The sequence below is a fragment of the Arvicanthis niloticus genome, chromosome 16 (assembly GCF_011762505.2).
Source record: "Arvicanthis niloticus isolate mArvNil1 chromosome 16, mArvNil1.pat.X, whole genome shotgun sequence".
Classification (NCBI taxonomy): Eukaryota; Metazoa; Chordata; class Mammalia; order Rodentia; family Muridae; genus Arvicanthis; species Arvicanthis niloticus.
This window is the reverse complement of record NC_047673.1, coordinates 45,961,416-45,984,738: the sequence shown is the minus strand read 5'-3', so window position 1 is coordinate 45,984,738 and position 23,323 is coordinate 45,961,416. Positions and strand designations below refer to the sequence as shown.

The following is a 23,323-nucleotide window of genomic DNA, read 5'->3' as shown; positions in this document are numbered from 1 at the left end:
ATACAGTGTCATACATGAGCACCCCTATGCACACAATTACAACAATAATTTAAAATACAATATAAAGCAATTTGAGCAAAGACAAGTTATACTTTGTCCCTTGTTTAAGAGTGTTAATCCATCATAGTGAAAAAGATTTGCCACTAACTGAATCTGGGATGGAGAAACAAGAAAATGACCAGATAGTCTCAGTCATCTTAAATTTGGAAACAAAATCAGCAGGAAGTAGGTCTGTATATAAAATCTCTAGGCTCTACCCTACTAAGGATCTATAATCTTGGTAAATAACATAACTAGCTGAAGACAAAATATGTAAAGACACAAGATTATAGGATATGATTCACATTCAAACAACAACATTCAGTAATAGAGGCTAGTAAGTTCATGAACAAGCAATAGTCTAATGTAGGATCACATAAAAATTCAGTCTCAGTGTCATGAGGTCTATAGATGCTGGGCACTCAGATTGTACAAATAAGAGAAAAACACAAGACATTACATTGCTACTTGCAGCTTGAATTATCCATATGTTAATCCTGTCAAGTCAATTTTGCCATAATAACTTAATCTTCTCTATTTTTTAAATAATAAATATTTTCATTATTTATTTATTTATTTTTATTTATTTATTTACATTTCCAACATTATCCCCATTTTTGGTATCCCCTCTGAAAATTACCTATCCTATCCACCCTACCCCTGTTTCTATGAGCATACTCACACACATCTTCACCCACTCCCACCTCATCACCTTGGTATTGTGCAACACTGCGGCTTCCAGCTTTCACAGGACCAAGGGCCACTCCTCCCATGGTTGCCAAATAATGCTATCCTCTGAAACTTATGCATCGGGAGCCATGAATTCCTCAATATGTATTCTTTGGTTGGTGATTTCACCCCAGGAAATTCTGGGAGGTTTGGTTGCTTCATATTATTGTTTTTCCTATGGAGTTATAAACCAGTTCAACTCCTTCAACTCCATTCTCTTTTTCATTGTCGTGATGTGCCCAGTCCAATTGTTGGCTGTGAGCTTGCTTATCTGTACCTGTCAAGCTCTGGCAGTGCCTCTTAATAGACATCTATATCAGACTCCTATAAGTGAGCACTTGTTAGCATCTTCAATATTGTTTGGGTTTGGTATGTGTAATCCTCCCTTAATAGTCTGAGAGTGACCACTAATTTATAGTAGATGAGGTCAGCAAGATGCTCAAAGTGTCACTATATCTGATGACTTGACCCAGACCCTACCTTATATAATAAATCCAACTCATCAAATTGCCTTCTGACATCTTTACATGCCTTGGGTATAACACTGCACACTCATAGGTGTGTGGACACATGTAAGCACATTCATGTGTGCATACATACTCACAGACTCACTCACACATATACCATTTACACATACATTAAAAACAAAATAACTAAGGTAAGATGTAAGGTAGACTCATGTTAATATGTAACAGAGTATGAATAAAGGGACATGATCTACAAGGCTGACATTCTGCAAACTTACTATACATACTGTTAAAATGTGGACATTTTATGCCTATAAGTTTGCTTTTGGCATGACTACATATCTCACTCTTCATTACTTATCATAATTCCAAATTAGGGAATACATCTAGAGAAAGATAGAAATGTTTTTATGCTTGCATCAACCTAAGCTCTGCACACACTACCTTGTCTATATTCAAAACAGATTCCCTGCTTCACTGTCTGAGTGTCTCTGTGGAAGTCATTTCAAATTAGTGCACCTTCATGTCAATCTTGTTTTGCTAATGTTCTCGTTTCCTCTTCAACCTTAGTATTTTTATTCCTAGAGATCAGCCCATTCTTTACTCATTTCTATTTTATTTGCTTTCCATTTTATACTTTAAATTCCACATTTCTCTAAGTTCACATTTCTGTCTAAGATTTTAGAACAGCATCTGTAATTGAATTTCTTAACAATTATTACATACTTGATAAGTCAGCAACTAACTTTCTTTTCAGAGAGAGTCTAATGCAGCATAAGCTCACCTTTAAAGTACCTAAGACAGTCGTGGTTGGCATTGTCCTTCTGATCCACATGCATCAAATCTCCTTAGTGCTGACATAGTGGCATGTGTCAACTTATTTGATTTTGTAAGATGCTGGGACTGAACAAATACTTTTCACACACTAGCAGAGCATCCTGCCATCTCAGTTTCTATTCTTGATTCTTAATTAATTCATTTTCCTCTTCCTAATTTTTCTTTTCCATTGTGTGTGTTTGTATGTGTGTGTGTGTGTGTTTGCGTGTGTGATGTTTGTCTGTGTTTAGGTGTGCTTGCCTGTGAAAGTATTTCTAAAGGCCTGAAGGTAATGTTGAAAGGACTTTCTCAATCATTTTGTACATTCTTTAATTTATTAACCTCATTTATCTATTATGTATGTGTGGGAACATGCATGTGACATAGTATGTTGGTGAAAGACAGAGGAAAAATGAGTAAGTTGTCTCTCATCTTCTGACATGCACCTTGCAGTGATAAACTTATTCTAGCAAGCTTGTGTTACTGAGCCATCTCACTGACAACTGTCTTAGTTTTCTGAGAGATGTCTCTTGGTATTTGTAGTTTATAATTTTGGTGAAACTGGAGCACCATGGAGTTTCTGGAAAAACTCTTTTCACTATTTTCTATACCTACTCCTGTGATTTGCAGAAACATGCCTCTATTTCCTGTGTTTTATGGGGTACTGAAAATCTGAACAGAGGCTACCTCACTTGGGCTCCAAGCACTTCTTCTGAGTCATCTCTTCAGCCTATTTTGAAATTTAATTCACCAGTTTTCTACTTATTCAAGCCAAACATCTTGACTTTCTTTTAAACTGTGAACCTCTACAATATCAGTTTTCTCAATTTAATCCTAGTTAAACAACATAGGTTCCCTTTCTATTTCCCAGATATGCCTAAGTTCCTGAACCAACTATTTTTTCTTCTTAGAACACTCACCTTCCATCTAACTATAGTTATAACTGCAATGTTGTCACCTCCCCTGAAGACACCACAGCTAGAAGGCATTTTAGGAGCTCCTCTGTACACAGAGCAACTGGGCAACAGATGCCACAGGCTGAAGACCTCCTGTGGGCTCTGTGTCATGAACGGAAACTGCCTCAACAGACATAAAAACTCCCTTTTAATCTGATGCAAACAAGGAAACAGAAACCATAGTCAGTAGACACCCCTGAAGAACATCACACAGACAACAGCCTAAGCGCTCCTGTGAAGGCCTTATAGTCTGAAGGCCTTCCAGGAGTTCTACTGCAGCCAGAACAACTGATCAGCAGCTTCTCTGCCCCTCTTAAGAGCCCACACTTGGAAAGCCTGATAGGTAGTCTGCTGTAGCCAATGCCAGAGGCATACCAGAAGACCTGAAGCAACTCTAGATAAAAAAGTGGCAGACTCCAGACAGAGTCACCCAGACTAGCAAACACGATGGACAAACTGATGTCAAAAGGCAAGTGTAAGACAGTAAGTACAAGAAGCCAATATAGGTGGGCATCATCCACACCCAATTCCCACACCACAGCAAATCCTGAATACACCAACACACCTAAAAATCTGAAAGGTGTCCTAAAATTTTATCTCCTGCATATAATAGAGTCTTTAAGGAGAGTATAAATAATTCACTGAAAGAAATACAAAAAAATACAGTCAAACAGGTGAAAGAATTGAATAAAGCTGTCCAAAACATACAAGTAGAAGTAAAAACAATAAAGTGTAAAAACAAATAAAAGTAAGAGTAAAAATAAAGTAAAAACAAAATGGAGGCAAATCTGGAAATAGAAACCTAGGAAAGAGATCAGGAACTACAGGTGTAAGTATCACCAACAGAAAACAAGAGATAGAAGAGAGAATCTCGAGTGTAGAAGATACTATAGAAGAGATTGACACAACTGTCAAAGAAAATTCAGAACACAAAAAATTCTAACCCAAAGCATCCAGAAATTTCAGGACACAATGAAAAGACCAAATCTAAGAATAATTGGAATAGAGGGGAAAGAAGATTCCAAGCTCAAAGGACATGACAATGTCTTCAACAAAACCATAGAAGAAAACTTCCCCAATGTAAAGAAAGAGATGACCATAAAGGTACAAGAAGCATATAGAACAACAAATAAATGGAACAAGAAAAGAAAATCCTCTCATCAGATAATAATTAACACACTAAACCCACATAACAAAAAAAAGAATAATAAAAGCTGCAAAAGAAAAAGGCAAGTAATATACAAAGGTAGACCCTATCAGAATTACACCAAGTCAACAGAGACAATGAAAGTTAGAAAAGCCTAGGCAGATGTCTTGCAGACTTGAAGAGAACACAAATGCCAGCCATGGATACCATACCAAGCAAAACTCACAATCTACAAAGGTGGAAAAAACAAAATATTCCAGGATAAAACCATATTCAAACAGAATCTACCTACCAATCCAGCTCTACAGAAGATCCTAGAAGGAAATCATCTACACAAGGAAGGAACCTACACCAAGGAAAAGACGAGATATTAAACATCTCACAACAAAGCCAAAAGGAGAGAACCACAAGCTCATAAAGCCATCTACAAAAACAAACATATCAGGAACCAACATTCATCTGTCTTTAATATCTCTCAATATTAATTGGCTAAAGTCACATATAAAAAGACTTATGCTAATAGACTGGGCATGTAAACAAGATCCAGCATATAAGAAACATACCTCAATAACAAAGACAGTAATTATGTTAAAATAAAAGAATGAAAAAAGGTCTTCCAAGCAAATGTTCCCAGGAAGTAAGCTGGAGTTACAATCCTAATATTCAATAAAATAGTCTTTCAATTAAAAGCTCTCAAGCATGATGAAGAAGAATACTTCATATTAATTAAAGATAAAGTCCACCAAAAGTAAGTCTAAATTGTACATATCTATACCCCCAAAGTAAGGGCACCAACATTCATAAAAGAAACTTTAGTAAGGCTCAAAATACATATTGAACCCCACACAATAGTATTGGGAGACTTCAACACCCCACACTCACCATGGACAGGTCATTAAAACAACAACTAAATGGAGACACAGTGAAACTGATAGGGTTATTAACTAAATGGTTTCAACAGATATCTATAAAACATTTCACCCTAAAACAAAAGAATATGCCTTCTTCTCAGCACTTCACAGTACCTTCTCTAAAACTGACCATATAATTGGTCAGAAAACAACCCTCAACTGATACAAGAAGATTGGAATTATTCCATGTATCCTATCAGATCACCATGGCCTATGTATGGCTGGTCTTCAATGACAGTAGAAAACAGGAAGGTGACATACATGTGGAAACTGAAGAGCTTTCTACTCAATGATAACTTGGTCAGGAAAGTCATAAAGAAAGAACTTAAAGACTTCCTGGACGTTAATGAAAATATTGACACACCATACCCAAACTTATGGGACACAATGAAAGCAGTGCTAAGAGAAAAAATCATAGCACTAAGTGCCCTGGTAAAAGAAATTGGACAGATCTTACACTAGCAACTTACAGCACACCTTAGAGCTCTAGAACCAAAAGAAGCAAACACACCTACTAGGAGTAGAAGGCAGGAAATAGTCAGACTCAGGGCCTAAATTAACCAAATAGAAAAAAGAGAATGATACAAACAATTAACAAAACTGAAAGCTGGTATTTTTTCAGAGAATCAACAAGATAGATAAACCCCTAGCCAAACTAATTAAACAGCCCTGGAGTAGTATCCAAATTAACAAAATTGGAAATGAAAAGGAAGACATTACAACTGAAATGGAGGAAATTCAAAATATCCTCATAGCTTAAGAGAAAATATAATACTCACTAAAATTCAAGAATCTAAATGAAATGGATGATATCCTGTCTTAGGATGGTGAGGCCTTCCTTCTTTTAGGGGCAAGGGTCTAGGTATGTTTTCTTACCTGTCACTGACTATCCGGCTCAGGGAGTAAGTTAAGGGTTAACCAAGGGAGCAAATATGGAGACAAAGTGTGGGTCAGAATCATAAGGGGGGGTTGTAGGGAGACCATTGTGTCTGGGTATTCATTCCATAGGCAGTCACCAAAAATAGACGCTGATAGGGATGTCAGGATGGGAAAGCTGACAGCAGCCTGATAAGGCTGTCTCCTTAGAGGTCTCTCAGAGTCGGACATACCCAGAGACAGATACCCACAGCTATCCATTAATCTGATCAAAGTTCCCAATGAAGGAGTTAGAGAGTAAATTGAGGGAACCGTGAACCATACGGGCTGGTGGCCCTGTGAGGAGAGCAAGAATACCAACCAGCCAGAGCTCCCCAGGGTCTAAACCACCAGCCCAGGTGCACATAGGGAGAGACACATGACTCCAGCTGTATATGTAGGGGAGGATGGCCCTGTTGGGCATAGATGGGAGACAAGATCATTGGTACCCTGAAGGCTGAGCACTGAGGGGGGGGAATCTGAGGGTGGGGAGGGAGGCTGGGGGTAGGTGGGTAACACCTTCATAGAGGCAGGAGGAGGGGGGATGGGATAAGGGGTTCCTGGGTGGTGGGGGAAATATGGTAAGGGGATAAAATTTGAAATGTAAATATTATATCCAATAAAAGATGGGAAAAATAGAAAAGCGGTTAGAACCAACATTCTTAATAAAATGTCAGCCCTCTTTAAAAAAAAAAAACTATCTTGATACTACAATACCAAACTTATAAAGCCTATGATTAACATTTCTTAAAAAAATGTATAAATGCAAAATGAAAAGGGGGCATGGGATAGGGGTTTTCTAAGGGGGGGGGAATGGGGAAACAGGATGGTATCTGAAGTGTAAATGAAAGATCTAATAAAAAAAAATTTAAAAAAAAATTAAAAAAAAAATTAAAAAAAAATAAGTTAATGAGATATAAATAGTCATCATAGTTAAGTAAGGGCTATCAGTTCAAAGCTTTCTTTACTTTCTAGCAATAGTTTTAGCCATGCTATCCAAGTGACTATCACTCAGTTCCCCAAGACTCAGGGGACAATGTCTTACACCTACAGAAAATTCACAAATTAGCCCTAAGGAATCGAGGAGCATAGTAACTAAAAAATGCATGTTAAAACCACAGAATTCTGAGCTAACAGTGTGCCCTAATAGTAGAGTGTATACCTAGCAACTGTGGAGTCCTGGGTTCAATTGCTATCCATGCAAATACCATATATATCACAAATTGGAAAATCAGAAAATGTAAGAACAGGTGATCTTGAGAAATAATTGGAAACAGAAGAAAAATCACTGTTAAAAAATTAATGAGAGGATTTTCTGGTTTAAATGTTACTACTTCCCAATTTTTGCACTAAAAGACTAAAGGGGATACATTCACAGAATTATAAATTTGACACCTATTTTCCTGGATGATAGTTTTGACAATTCTATTATAATTTTAAAATATCCTTGCCATTAGTTATAAATTATTTTGTTTCAAAGAATTTTTCTTAGGAGAAAACCATGATTTTCTAAAAATGTGTATAAAGATACATATGGCTGTCACTATTTAAATAAAAATTTAAAACCAAAAATATCAGTTGAATATGATATGACATTTATGATGGAATATACCAAATAACTTGGTAATAATTTGTAGAATATTAAGAAGAAAACTATTTACATTGTAGCAAGTGAAAAAAAAAAAGGTAAATGTTTACTAGAACAGTGGTGTAGTTACAACTATGGAATCAGGCCATTTAAATTCAAATCCTGACCCCATATTCATTATCAATGTGACTTTGAGAAATTTACGTTCCCCTGGTAATAAAAGATAATAGTCATGTTACCCAAATGGGTTGCTTTGAGGACTAAACGCAGGCACAATGGCTGTAAAAGTAACTCATACAAGAAAAGGCTTCATAAACTGTAACTGCCACTCACCTCAATTTAGTGCAACAATGTATGAGGTGGCTTTCTTTGTTATCAACCTTACTACATCTGGAGTTAACCAAAACACAAATGGCTGGGTACACCTTCAAGGATTTTTTTTTTCTTAAATCATTTAAAGCAGGAAGACTCACTCTTAATCCAGATCTTTTGAGGTGGGAAGATCCACCTTTAACCCGGGCCACTCCTTCTGCTGGCTGCTTATGTGAAAGACGTGGTAGAAGGAAGCTTTCACTCTGCCTGCTTGCTCTCACTCTCACTGGCAAGTGCATTCTTCGCTGGCATTAGCACATACTTCTTCAGGATTCTGGTGTACCCTGAAGACCAGCTGAGACATCCAGCCATGTGGACTGAACAACTACTGGATTTTCAGAATTTCCATTGGTGCACAGTCATTGTTGGATAAGCTGAATCACAACCTGTAAGCTGTTCTATTAAATCTCATATATATATATATATACATATATATATATATGTATATATATATATATGTATATATATGTATATATATATACATATATATATATATATACATATATATATATATACACACACACACACACACACACACACACACACACACACACACACACAAGTTCGGTTCCACTAGAAAATCGTAACTAATACAATGTATGTACATTGGTTTTTAAGAGAATGAAGAGTGAACGGGCATTACTGTAGCTAGACAGGAAATGGAAAGTCTGCAGAGGTCAGTGGCGACACCAACATGTGACAACGTACATTATCCATTAAAACACCTTTACTAGCACAGACAATTTGACCCAAGTAGCTTTTAAAAAATAAAGTTGGAAAATGACTGCTGTAATTTCAAAACTCTAAAAGCACTACTACGCACGCCACAGTTTGTTTATGAATTTTCAAACATCTTTCAAAGTCAATGTGGCACACAGCAAACCATTCACCTGGACTCTGAGAAAATACTTGTTGCAGGTAATTTCTTGTTGATTTAAAATAATTACATAGAAAATAAAATGTTTTGAAATTCCTCTTAAAAAAAAAAAAGGGTTAATCCTCATCAGTCTTGAGGACAGAGGTTTCAGAGTCCTCTGCTTCCAGCCTGTAATAATGGACCTGTGTGGGTTTCATTTGACTAGCATCTCGAACAAAAGCCATCAATTTGTTGAACCGCATGGACCCAAAAGACAAGAGACTTAACAATGCCTGAATAGTTAGTATGACAGCAACATTCTTTCTTAAGTGCAACACATAACTCCCTCTATCAGAGGAGTAAAAGTGTAAGCCTCTTCTATTCTGTTTATAAATGTCTTATATCAGAATCTAATATGAAACTGATCATAGCTTTGATCTAAAGAAAACAAGTAAGGAAATCCCTGTTCCTGCTCTAGTCAATCTCAAACCCCAAAAACAACTGTGGTAGTGGGTTTTCTCTTGGGTCTAAACAATCTAAATTCCCACTAAATCTAAAACAATCTAGTTCCCCACTAAATCATAAATCAGGGAATCAAGAGTCCAATAGAGCCACCCAGGAGATTCAGGTGGTGATGTCTCCTTCAGCACTGATAACTTCCCAAGTCAGGTTTACTCATTGATCTGTTCCAGTTTGAAGGCTATTGTGAAGCATCTTCATGTTTCCTGTGAAGAAAAAAAAAAAAAACAAAAAAAAAAAACGCTTCTCAGGGGATTTCTCCTCCCTGGATTTGTTATTATTGTCTATTTGTTTAATCAGTCTCTCTGGCAGCCAACGTGCAGCATCTGCAGTTTGGGAATATATGCGAACAGAACCTCTTCCCCAGATAAGCACTGGATCTGGCTCATTCCAGGTTCCAGTTAATGGGTCTTTCCAGAGAACTATTGCAAAATTCTTTTTGATATCAGGATGCCAGAATCTATCTGCAGCAGATTTTCCTTCAGAATCCAACGTTTAAAAATTTAAAATAAAGAGTGCATGATGAAGGATATTTCTGGGGGATCCCTTGGTAGGGTACCATTCCCCCTTTGTAATTTTTCAAATTGACATTTAATGGTTTGGTGTGCCCTTTCTACCATACCTTGGCCCTGTGGATTATATGGAATACCCATTTTATGTAGTATTCCCAATTTCTCACAAAATTGGTGGAAACTGGAGCTTGTATAACCTGGGCCATTGTCAGTTTTTATCTGTTTAGGCACACCCAATACAGCAATTGTAGCAAGCATATGAGAGATCACATGCTTGCTTGCTTCTCCTTTTGTAATGTTGCATAAATGAAACCATTGTATATATCTACACATACATGTATATATTTTTGCTTGCCATATTCATTATGAGTAACATCCTCTTGCTAGATACTGTTTGGTATCAGTCCCTTTGGATTTACACCCAAATGAGGAACTGGAAAAAGTTTTACACATGATTGACATTGTTTAACAATTTGTCTAGCTTGTTCTCTGGTAATTTTAAACATATCTTTTAAGGATTTAGAATTAAGGTGACATAACTCATGAGCCTTTATGGCCTGATCCAAGTTAGATTTTAAATCTGATAAAGTCACTTCAGTGTGTGAAGCCTCAGGTCCCATTTCTGGGGATAATACTATGTGGGTGGCAGAACTGAGGTCTAGTCCTGCGCTTCCTGGTATTGCTTGACTAAGTTCTGAAATGGGATTGGTGTTTGCTGGTAGGACACTGTCTGCTCCATAAGCTTGTTTTGGCTTGCATCAGTTAGGGGCCTGGAGCTGGCCCCTGTTCCCATTTCCCTGATTATGGAAAAGGGTGTTACCTAGTGTTTCTTGTTTAAACCTACAATCACTAGCCCAATGCCTTCCACGGTTGCAATGTGGGCAGAGCCCAGGCTGTTTTCCAGGCCGTCTCTGGCTTAACTCATTTTTCTTCTTTGCAATCTCTTGCAAAGTGTCCAGGCTTACCACATTTAAAACATGCCTTTCTGTCTTTACTTGCCAAAAAATCTCTTACAGATTTTCCTTGCATAGCAGCTGCCATAGCTAAGCCCTGTTGGTAAGAAGGACCTATGTCAGAACAAAGTCTGATATACCCTGTAAGGTCTGTCTTTTTCCTGTAAGGTCTAATGGCTGCTTGGCAGCAGAATTGGCATTTTCATATGCAAGTTGTTTCACATAATCTATGCCTCCCTCTGCATTACCAAAAATCCTCCCTTCTGTTGTCATTAATCAATGAACAAAGTCAGAAAATTGTTCATCAGGCCCTTGCCTGACTGTTGTTAAAGATGCACCAGGGTCTCCCTTTACTGGAAGTTTATACCAAGCCTTCATGGCTGCATTTTTTATTTGAGCATACAAACCTGGGTCATATTGCATCTGGTTAACACTAGAAGCAAATTGCCCTTCTCCTACTAAGGCATCAAAGTACCAACCATTGCCTGCCTGAATGTTTCTCCTAGCTGTCTCTTTACAATTCTCATGATACTCTGATTTCCAAATAAGATAGTCACCACCACTAAGAACTGCTCTCACTAACATATTCCAATCACTAGGAGTCAGCCACTCCTCTGCAACAAACTCTAAAATTGCAAGTGTAAAAGGAGCAGTGGCAACATATTGAGATACTGCATTTTTTAATTCTTTAATAATTTGAAAATTAAACCCTGTGTGATATCTCCAAGCAACCCCTTGAGCGTCTCTGGTATCTGATACAGGAAAAGCCTCAGTATTTCTCTCCTCTGGCTGGTCAGTAGCTGAACTAAGGCTAGAACATGGGGACTGCCTTTGGACACCGGGTTGAGGAACATGAAAATCTGGGGGATTTTCGCAGTTAGTCTCTTGAAACCTCTTCCCTGTCCTTAATTTCTGTAACTGATTACTTAAGTCCTGATACTCTTTGTCTAACTCTATCAGTTGTTTAAGGGTAGAAATTTTGTCCTGTAACTTCTTTTTGGGATCTATAACCATTGCATCAACCTTTGGTTGTATTTTGGATTCTAACTTATGCTTCCTTTTATTTTGAAAAAAAAAAAAAAAAGACAGCATTCAAGAAACAATAGCAGAAAATTAACACATGTGAGCAGCAAACAACAAAACCAAAACAGAGAGTTGAATTCAGGCTGACTAATTTCTTGTCCCATTTTCATTACCTTTCTTGAAGCAAACCAAAACAGAAAGTTGGATTCAGGTTGACTAATTTCTTGTCCCATTTTCCTTACCTTTCTTGACATGGCAGATTCCTGCAACAATCAACAGATCCTTCTTCTAGTATTGTCCCTCACTGGATCTCTCCTCGATGCTCCACATTGGACGCCAAAAAAAATGTCAAGTCCTGAGCAAAATGTTGAGGCCCGGGCTGCCCCTCATTTGGGCGACCACTGTATCCCTGCCCAAGTTGCCACTCCAGTCTGAGGGTCGGGGTTCAGCAAGAGAGAGAGTGAGGACGGACTCAAAGAATGGAGACCAGACAGAGTGTGTTTCAATCCCGTTTATTCTTCAGTCTCTCTTCTTAGGCCAAGTCCTAAGTTCCTAGTTCCTAAGTCCCTAGTTCCTAGTCCCTAGTGCCTCCAAGTTCAAAGTTACTTCTTCCAAGTTTACTTCCAAGTGCCTGCTACCTAATGCCTAATTCCTACTCTAAGTTGTACTCCAAGTTGTACTCTCTGAAGTGTCTCCTAAAGTGTCTCCTAAAGAGTCTGATTCTCTCTCTCCTCTCTCTTCTGTCTGCCTCTTGCCTTTGCCTTTATATGTCTCAATTCTAAGCCATGCCTCTAAGTCACACCTTTAATCATGCCCTTAGGTCTTGTCTCTAAATCTGATCTCTAGGTCACACTCTTAAGTCACACACCTTTAATCTCACACACCCAAGGAAAGTCCTGGGTATCCAAAGCAAGATGTTATCAGACTGTGCTCAGCTGTTATAGGCCATTGTAATACAAGTCTCATGTCAGGGTATTTGGCTCAAGATGCCTGCAAAGGTGATAGCCACTTTCTGCTAAAAGAGGCTCCCAACAGGTATAGAACTAAATTGAGAGTTCACAATAAAGGAGTCTTGAATATCTGAGAAACATCCAAAGAAATGTTCAAAGTCCTTAGTGATCAGAGAAATGCAAATCAAAACAACCCTGAGATTACACCTTACACCAATCAGAATGCCCAAGATCAAAACCTCAGGCAATAACACATGTTGGCAAGATGTGGATGTGGATGGTAGGATTGCAAACTGGTACAACCACTCTGGAAATCAATTTGGAAGTTCCTCAGAACACTGGAAATAGATATACCTGAAGACTGATCAATACCACTCTTGAGACTATAAACTCAAAAGACACCCCACCATGCCACAGGGGCACTTGTTATACTTTGTTTATAGTTGCCTTGTTTGTGAAAGCAAGAAGCCGGAAACAACCCAGATGTCCCATGATAGTATAATAAATATAGAATATGTGGTGCATTTATGGAATGAAATACTACTCAGCTATTAAGAATGAGGACATCCTGTGTTTTGCAAACAAATGGACGGAACTAGAAAGTATCATCCTGAGTGAGATAACACAGAACCAATAGGACATGCATGGTGTGTACTTACTAATAAGTGGATATTAGCCAAAATAAAAAAAGCACCAAATACCCAAGATATTGTGCACAGAACTAAAAAATGTCAACAAGCTGAAGGGCTCAATTGAGAACGCCTCAGTCCCACTTAGGATGCAGAAGAAAGCATCCACAAGTTGGGAAGGAGTTACCTAGTACATAATGGGAATGGGAATTGTGGAGAGAAGAACATGGGGAAAAAGTCTTAAATCCCTGAGAGCCAGCAGGAAGAATAAAAACATGTAACCTCAGGAGTTAAGAGACTGGGGAGACACTCCAGAATGTACTAGTGACCTAGGTGGTGAGAGACACTCAGTATTCAAAGAAAGGGACTTAGATGAAATGTTCTACAGTTGGGAGAGGGAACTGTAAAGCCCACCTCCAGTAGAAAAACAGGATATCAAGTGATTGATGGGGTTGCCATCCCACAGTCAAAACTGTGACCAATAATTGTTCCTGTCTGACAAAATTACAAGGATGAAAATGGAGAGGAGCCTGAGAAAAAGAAGATCCAGCAAGTTTCCCAAAGTGAGATCTAGCTAAAGGGGAGGCCCCAAGATCTGACATTATTACTGAGGCTACGAAGTGCTCACAAAAAGGGACCTATCATGACTGACCTTCAAAAGACCCAACAAACACATAAAAAAGTCAGATGTAGATATTTGGACAAAACCAATGGACAGAAGATGCTGACCCCTGTGGTTGAGTTAGGGAAAACTGGAAGAAGATGTAGAGGAGGGCAACCCTGTAAGAGCACCAACAGTCTTAACCTGAACCCCCAAGATCTCTCAGAGACTGGAACACAAACCAGGCAGCATGCACCAGCTGATTTGATGCCCTGAGCGCACATACAGCAGGGGACAGCAGGGTCTGGGTTTAGTTAGAGAAGATGCCCCTAACCCTGAAGAGACTGGAGTTCTGAGGGAGTCTAGAGTTGTGGTGGGATGAGGGTGGAGTGGGGGTGGAAATTGGGGGTGGGAACATCCTCATGAATAAGGGGCCAGAGAGAAGATATGAGATTTGGAACAGTCGGAGGATGGACTGGGAGAGGAATAAATCTGGAGTTTAAAATTAAAATAAACAACCCTGTGTAAATAATGACATTATAAGATCTTGAAAATGGACATGGTTTAGAAGCATAAAGAATAGAAAGAAGTAGAAACAGAGGATACTCAGACAAAATCACTATGCATCAAATATAAAATCCTATTTCCTAATGATAAAGAAAGATGGAAATCATCAAGAGGCTGAAAATAATAATCGTAATATTATTTATCACGATTATATATACATTTTGGAATGTTTATATCCATAATATACATAATAATATGTATATTATGGATATAAACATTCCAAAATGTATGAAAAGTTTTCAGGATGTTTTGTGGTTACTGTAGTATGAACAAGTGGGAGTGAACTGTGCTTATAGTGATGCCCCATATCAGGTCACATCGCTCCTCATCTTGTTTCTTTTCTTTGGTCATATTAAATTTGTTTCAGCCTTCTGAAAGTCCTATATCACTAAATCATGTTCTTTCTTTACAGAATGTCTTTACATCCATATTTACACAAAAATAACCAGACATAGGGCACTGATATTGGCCCACTAAGACATCTCTGTGACATTTATTAAAGTAGGTGAGACATATAGCCAAGCAGTGAATCCTGCATCATTCTTAATTCACCACCGCAGTTATCTGGGTGAGAACAGGGCCTTATACAACCTTATATTTGGGGAGTTTTTGAACCAAGGATATCGTTTCATCTTAGAGAATGTCCAGGATTGTCATTAAACATGCAGCCCAGATTTAATACCTGAGTATTGTTTAAATATATCACATTTTCTGTATCCATTCTTCCATTGAGATATAGCTTCTGGCTATTACAAATCTGGTTGTTTCTCACTTTGGGCCATTAAAAATAAGGCTGAAATGAAAATAGTTCAGCATGTGTCCATGTTATATTTTCTAGCATGTTTTGGTGTATATGTCCAGTAGTGATACAGGTGGTTCTTCAGGTAGAACTATTTCCAATTATTTGAGGGAACACTGGGTGGTTTTCCATAGTGGTTTTACAAGTTGGAAATCCTACCAGCAGTGGATGTCAAAATACTCAATAAAATTCTAACAAAGTGAATCCAAAAACAGATCAAAACCATCATTCTCCACTATTAACTTTTACTTTTTAAATGCAGGTTTTACTTATGTGGTATGCATGGCTTCAATATTTCTTTATGATACTGGGTTCTGCTGACCTGTTTTTTCTAGTCTTTTAACAGTGAAATCTGTCATGTTCCATTTCTCTTCATTATTATTGAATACACTGTAGTTTGCAAAGTCTTCTTCAGATTCACAATAGTCACATTATCCTTGAGAATTAAACAAGGTTCTATTTAATCCAATATTAGAACTTAAGAAATTGAGTCATTGGCATTGTTATTCTTCTATTGGTGGGATAAAACAACATAACCAAAATACATTAAACAAGAAGAGCATTCAAGTAGGGGCTCTAGTTTCACAGCGTTAGAATTTATGATGTTTAGAGTTGTAATCATAGCAGTAAAAATGAAGGGATGACAATGAAGCAATAGCTGAAACCTCACACCATGAGGAACAAAGGCAGAGAGAAGTAACTGCCATTAGCCTAGCCTTTTGAACTCTGCCCCTAGTCACAGGGACCTCCTACTTCTTCCCATACAGTTCCACAAGCTGGAGACAAAATTATTTACATGCATAAGCTTATGAGGGCTTTTCTCCTTAAGAGTACTGGAGGTGCACTAGGTTATGACAGAATGTTTAAGATAGTTAATGCACATGACACAGTTATGGCAAGAGTTAAAGCTCAAACTTTCAACCTATATCTTTGTTTAACATGTTTTTTGCCATGAACTGCTTTTGAAAAGTATATTTAAATGTGGAGTCTGATTTTTTCTAGTATTTTTCTAAACAATAAGCATGTTCATTCATAGTATAAAATTTATTTTGCCTCTCTAAGAAATTATGTACTCTGGATAGGTTCTTTCCTTGGGTGGCAGGTTCTACCTCTTTCTTCTTCTTAAAGATTGTGTTTTGTCACCCTTGTACTGGGCTTTTGAATTCTGACATATTCTCAATATGTTTACATGTGCATTGCTCTTGTTGTGTCTAAAAACATGCAGTTTAGTTAACATCATTCAACAGATCTGGCTTTTCTATTCATTCTGTCTCATCTTCTGCATAGGTTCCTGAGCTTTGACAGAAGCATGTGATAAAGATAACTTATATAAGACTAAGCACTCCAAAGTCTCTCAATTTCTGCACATTTTTGATATACATATTAAGTTTGTCCATTGAAGTTCGAGTGATACACAGTTCTAGTGGAAAAGAAATATAATTTAGGAGTCATATTATTTCCATTTTTTTGTAGTAATAATAGGAAATTTTTGATGAATTTGAGAATTATTCTTTCTATCTATGTGAAGTACTGAGTTTGAAATTTGATGGTGATTACTTTAGGTAAGATTGCCTTTGTTACTGGGTTATTCCTGCCAATCCATGAGCATGGGAGATCTCTCCATCTTCTGAGATCATTTTGATTTCTGTCTTCAGAGACTTGATGTTTTTGTTATACATATCTTTCACTTGTATGGTTTGAGTCACATGGAGATATATTATATTATTTGTGACTATTGTGAAGGGTTTCTTTTACTTATTTCTCTCTCTGGCCATTTATGGTTTAAGAAGTGGAAGGCTACTGATTTATTTGAGTTAATTTTATATCCAGCTACTTTGCGGAAGTTTTTTTTTTTTTTTTTTAATTATATGTAGGAATACCCTGATTGAGTTATTTGGGTCAATAGTGTATAGAATCAAAAAACACAGAATAGCAAAAAATCATTTTAAACTATGAAATAAACATCTAAGGGAATCACTTTCCCTGACCTCACGCTGTAGTTCACAGCAATAGTGGAATAAAAGTGCATGGTGTTGGTACAGGAAGGTAGATCAGTGGAATAGAACTAAAGACTCAGAATTCAACCCACACTCCTATAATTACTTGATTTTGACAGAGAAGCCAAAACTATCTAGTGAAAAAAAGACAGAATTTTCAGCAAAGAGTGCTGTTTTAACTGGCAGTTGGCATGTAGAAGCATGCAAATTAATCCATTCTTATCTCCTTGAACAAAGCTTAAGTACAAGTGCATCAAGGACTGCCACATAAAATCACATTACATAAATCTAATAGAAAAGAAAGTAGAAAAGAAAACCTCAAACACATTTGCTCACAGGAAAATTTCCTGAACAGAACACCAATGATTCATGTTCTAAGGTCAAAAATTGATAGACACAGGAAATCATAAAATTGAAAAATTTTGGTAAGTCAAAGGACACTGTCAATAGTACAAAACAGCAACCCACAGATTGAGAAAAGTGTATTACCAACGCTACATGTGGTAGAGGTTTAATATTCAAAATTTCCAAGTAACTCAAGAAATAAGAATCTAGAGGAACAAATAACCCTAATAAAATGGGGTACAGAGGCAAACAAAGAATTATCAACTGAGAAATTTCAAATGACTGAGAAGCACTTGAAATGCTCAACATCCTTAGTCATCAGAGAAATACAAATCCAAAAAAATTAGATTTAACCTCAAACCTATTATAGTGGCTAAGGTCCAAAACTCAGGCAACAAGCAGATGCTGACAAGTATCTGGAGAAATCAGAACACTCTTCAATTGCTAGAGGTACTGCAAGCTGGTAAAAGCACTTTGGAAATAAATCTGGTGGTTTCTCAGAAAACTGGAAATATTTTTATCTGAAGACACAGCTGTAACAATACTTGGGATATACCTAAAAGACACTCAAATACTACACTAATGTTTATAGCAGCCTTAGTTTTAATAACCAGAACCAGGAAACAACCAAGTTGTCCCTCAACAAAATAATGGACAAGAAAATATGATATACATTTACACAACAAAATACTATTCAGCTAATAAAAACAAGTACTTACTGAGATTCACAGGCAAATTGATGGAACTAGAAAATATCATCCTGAGTGATGTAACTTTGAAACAAAACAACACTTATTGTGTGGATTCATTGATAAGTGGTTATGCACCCCAAAGCTCACAATACTCATGATAAAACCCACAAAGTTTATGGAGCTTTAGAAAAAGGAAGAACAAAGTATCGGTTCTTCTATCTTACATAGAACATGGAAAAATTTTCATAGGAGGTAAAGGGAAGGAGGAAGCTGGGAGGGAGAGAAAAAGAAAATGGAAAAAGGGAGGGGGCAAACACAGGTATTGGAAGGGAGAGAATATCAGATGGTCAAGAAATTAAATAGAAGCATGTGGTTGTGGAGAATATGGAACTCATATTAGTGACTAAAATGTCCCAGACTCCCAGGAAGGGAGAGCCTTCCAGGACAGAAAAGAGTGACTTTAGATAAAATATCCAAGAAAGTGGATATAGAACCTGCAGAGACTCTCTTCAGTAGTTAGGTACAGCCTCCAAATGAGGGAAGGGACAACACACACATACCAAAATTTTAATTAAGAAATGTTTCTGTCCAAAGGAAAGAAAGATAAAATTGGAACAAAGACTGAAGGAAAAGCCATCTTGAAACCAACCTACACATGGATCCAACCAATCTTCATATACCAAACCCAAACTCTATTGATGATGCCAAGAAGCAGTTGCTAATGGGACCCTGGCAAGGCAATTCTCTGAGAGTTTCTACCAGCATTTGATGAATACAGATGCAGATACTCACACCCTGAGCTCAGGGGCACCAGTGGATGACCTAGGGGAAGAAATGAAGGAGCTGAAAGGGATTGCAACCACATATGAAGAACAGTATCTACTAACTGGGACTCCCAGATTTCCAGGGGAATAAATCACCAACCAAAGAGTATAAATATAGAGAGCCATGGCTCCAGATACATATGTAGCAGAAGATGGACTTCTCAGACATTAATGGGAGGGGAGACCCTTGGTCCTATGGCTGCTTGATTCCACAACATAAGGAAATGCTAGCATGGTGAAGTGGCAGGGGGTGAGTGGGTGGAGGAGCCCTCAAGTAGAGGTAAAGTGTAAGGGGAAATGGAGATTTTGTGGAGGGGTCCCCATGAAGGGGGATATCATTTGAAATGAAAATTAATAAAAATGATTAATAAAATATGTAGTATATTTCAATTTAGGGCCCAGCAACCTTTTATTCTCAGATTCTTGGCCACATAACCAGTGTCTCATATGAGTTTTAACTCACATAGCCATAGTACTGAAAATTATACAGTCGTAGGTACCTCCAAATCAATAGGGGAATTATATAAACCAGTGAAGTTGTCTTCTAGGAAGATCAGCATTGGACATAAAAAATTGATTACCTGGGAGAGATTGATAATTTATTTTATCTACCTTTAGCATTTCAGTACCTGACAATACTATGAATGTAATGGATAGAATATGAACAATTATGTTAAGTAAGCAACTCAGTATCTCTTTGTTGTTTTATATTTTACTGTCTCTGTAGGAACATATACTCAGGTTTGGAAGAAAAACAAATATGTTTGGAATTACCTGTGGTATGAAACTGGACTATAGGTCCCCTTTGACAATAACTCAAAAAATTATGACCTGTTTCTTGTACTAAGTTCTGTATGTAGTAGCATTTTGCATGTAGTTATTGCATGACCTGTTTTAATTCATGGAAATGTCACTTCAAATGTTTTTCATATGCACATATCTTAGGAAGAATTTATAATAGCTATGTCCCCTCATATTAAGACAGTACATAAATTCAACTTAAAATTTAGACTGTAGTAAATTATTGCTCTCCATTATGGTTCACCTCCTATATTCTATGCCTCATCACATGATATAATCTTGTTCCTATTTCTTCTTTTTAAAAATCTCTGGTTTTATTCTATGAAAATAATTATTCTGGTTCCTAACTAGCTACTTAATCTCCATAGACATTCTAAGTGCAAAACACATACCCAAATCTTAAAAGCTAACTAAGCACATGATTGTGGTGGAGGTGTCCAGGAGTGGGGTAGTGAGTGGGATGTAAAGTGGATAAGTTTAAAAAAATGATAATAATTAAATTTTAAAAAAAGAAAAAATTTATGAAGAAATGAGATTTTATTTTTCTCTACATTTTGTCTTGTCTGTAACCTTTTTTCTTTTTCTTGCAAATTCTGCTCTAGTCCTTAACTGATGACATGTAGAGATGCCAAGGCATAATGCTAATGAGATTATACTTAAAGAATAACTTGAATTATTTGGTTTAAATATAGTGATCTTTCCCTCAACATGTGTGTTTATTTTTTTTTACAGGGTATTTGTATGTAACCTAAGCTGGTCTGGTACTTAGTATACATTCTAAACCAGCTGTGACCTTAGAGTCCAGTTTCATTGGCTTTTTCAGTACCTAAGTTACAAGCCACCAAAGTGAGCTAGCAAGTATTTGTATATAGCTCTCCTATAGAGTTTGCATTTTCTGTGTCACTCAAATAACATTTGCTTTCATTGTACCCTATTACCAATGAACCCAATAATTTAAATCTACTAATAAAGAAATGATTATTTGAAATCATGCACATTTTAGATTACTGCTTAATTCAACTTAATGATTTCATTATTTTAATCTGTAACCTCTTCCCATCTGTTTAAGATTATTCTATCCTAATCAGTGACTATGAAAAATTACATGTCAAAAACTAGCTATAGGTAGATTAAATGGATTTTAAGGGTCTTTTGAAGGAGAAAAAATGTATAGAAAATACTAAAATGTTATGAAGAGAAAAGTCAGAATACTAAACTATGTGAAAGTCACTTTCTATGTCTGGCTTACCAGCTGTTACAGGGCTACAAACCAGGGAATATGTTTGGTCTCCAGTTACAGAAAATGGAGTAAAGCAGATTTTTTTCTTTCCCTAGATGGAACTGAAACTTGGTACCATCTTGATTCGATCCAACAAAACTATTTGTACCTCTAACAAAGAGAAAGCAATTTTACTGCTATAGTGACAATGTGTTTTAACAACAGAAAACCAACACAGGTGTATTTTATATGTGTGTGAGTGTGTGTAGACATGTAGGGTCAACATTGGGTGTCTTCCTCAACCGCTTTTCCTTTACTTTTTGAGACTGGGTCTGTCACTGTGTGAGTAATTGTGTGTGTGTGTGTGTGTGTGTGTGTGTGTGTGTGTGTGTGTGAAGTCAACTGGACTTCATTATATTCCAGAATCTGGAAAAAATAAGCTCAAATTCTAATGAAGGAAAAAATTGCCAGCAGGTCTGAAGATCAACTGTAAAAATCAGAAGCTTCTTTCTTCCATGTCTTTAAATTGGCTGGAACAAAAAGAGGTGATTTAGATAAAGTAGATCTTCCCACCTTGACCTGGTCAATGGTGCCCCACATTTGGGGGCCAGGTGCTCTGGTCCATGGGTTAGTAAACAGAGCTAGCAAGAGAGAGAGAGTGGGGATGGAGGAGCAAGGGTCATGAAAAATGGATACAAGACAAAGAGTCTGATCAAGTCCCCTTTATTGGAAGTAAGTCATGAGCATATATAAGCACAAGCAGGGGGACGCAGCTGAAGACACTTTACCATGTGTGCCTTGCAGCTGGGGCACGAAACAACAAAACAAGATATGTGAGAAAAACAAGATGTTTATCAGAGTGTGCTCAGCTGTTGTGGGCTGTTGAAAAATACATCTCTTGTCAGGGTATATGGTCCAAGATGGCTACAAAGATGATAGCTCCTTTCTGCTGGGACTTGGCTCCCAATACCACCTCTAAAGATTCAATGAAGAAAATTACTTCACAGATATTTGCAGCCATTGGGTTTTTGCAGATATAGTCAAGTTGAAAACCAAGGATAGCCATCAAAATCACTGACACCAGCACTCACTTATTAGATTAAACTGGCTAGCCAGCAAGCCCCAGAAATGCTGGCCTCTCCCTCCCTAAAACTAGGACTAGAGTCACTACTGTGCCTGACTTTTTCTCATGGATTCTACAATTAGAGTTCAGATCACTATGATTCATTGAGCCATCCTCTTAACCCCTTTAATAAGTCTTGACCAGGAGCTTGACATGAGCTCTAGAATTGGAAAATTCAATCAACATTGCCAATGTCCTTCAGTCAGTATTCAATTCTAATCAAAGTTTTTGGGTAAAACAAAGGATTCACTGGTAACTATCGATTTTAGATTAAAATTTTGTAGAAATATGTATGATGTATAATAGTTGGCACTTATGCTAAAACATTCATATCTCAAATTAAACTTAACTGACTGTTCTAATGTTATTTATTAACTCTGGTGACTTCAAGTTCATATATATGGGAAATTCCAGAAATTACTTCTGCACAATAGAACCGCTTTGTACCAATATGCCCCCATGACATTTGGGTCTAGTTATTCATGCACTGTTTCACTATATCCATTATGTTAGGGTTGACTAACTTGTTTTTGGTCATACTAATAGTTTTGTGTGTCCCAGTTGAGAGTCAGTAGGGTTTTTGCAAATGTGAGAATGTAATAACCATGTGAAGCCTTGTGTGTACCTGACTGTCTTGGATTTCGAACTGTTTTCATATATTCCCTTTCAAAACATTACTTTAGCTGCCAGAGCACATCATTTTTTGATTGGATATTTTATTTACATTTCATATGTTATCCCATATCCCATCCCCTGTCCTCCTGCTTCTATGAGGATGTGCCACCACCTACCCCCCACTCACACCTTACCACCCTTGAATACCCCCCTCCCGACTCAGTGTCCTGCCTTCATGTGACCAAGGATCTCCTCTCCCACCTATGCCCTACAGGGCTATCCTCCACACATATACAGCTGGAGCAATGGTCACTCCCTATGTGCTCCCAGGCTGGTGGTTTAGACCCTGTGGAGCTCT

At 37.4% G+C, this 23,323-nt stretch overlaps 1 pseudogene; it reads left to right on the top strand.

Moving 5' to 3' along the window:
• The window catches only part of LOC143434578 (uncharacterized), a 365,164-nt pseudogene that overhangs the window by 82,231 nt on the left and 259,610 nt on the right, over window positions 1-23,323 (top strand).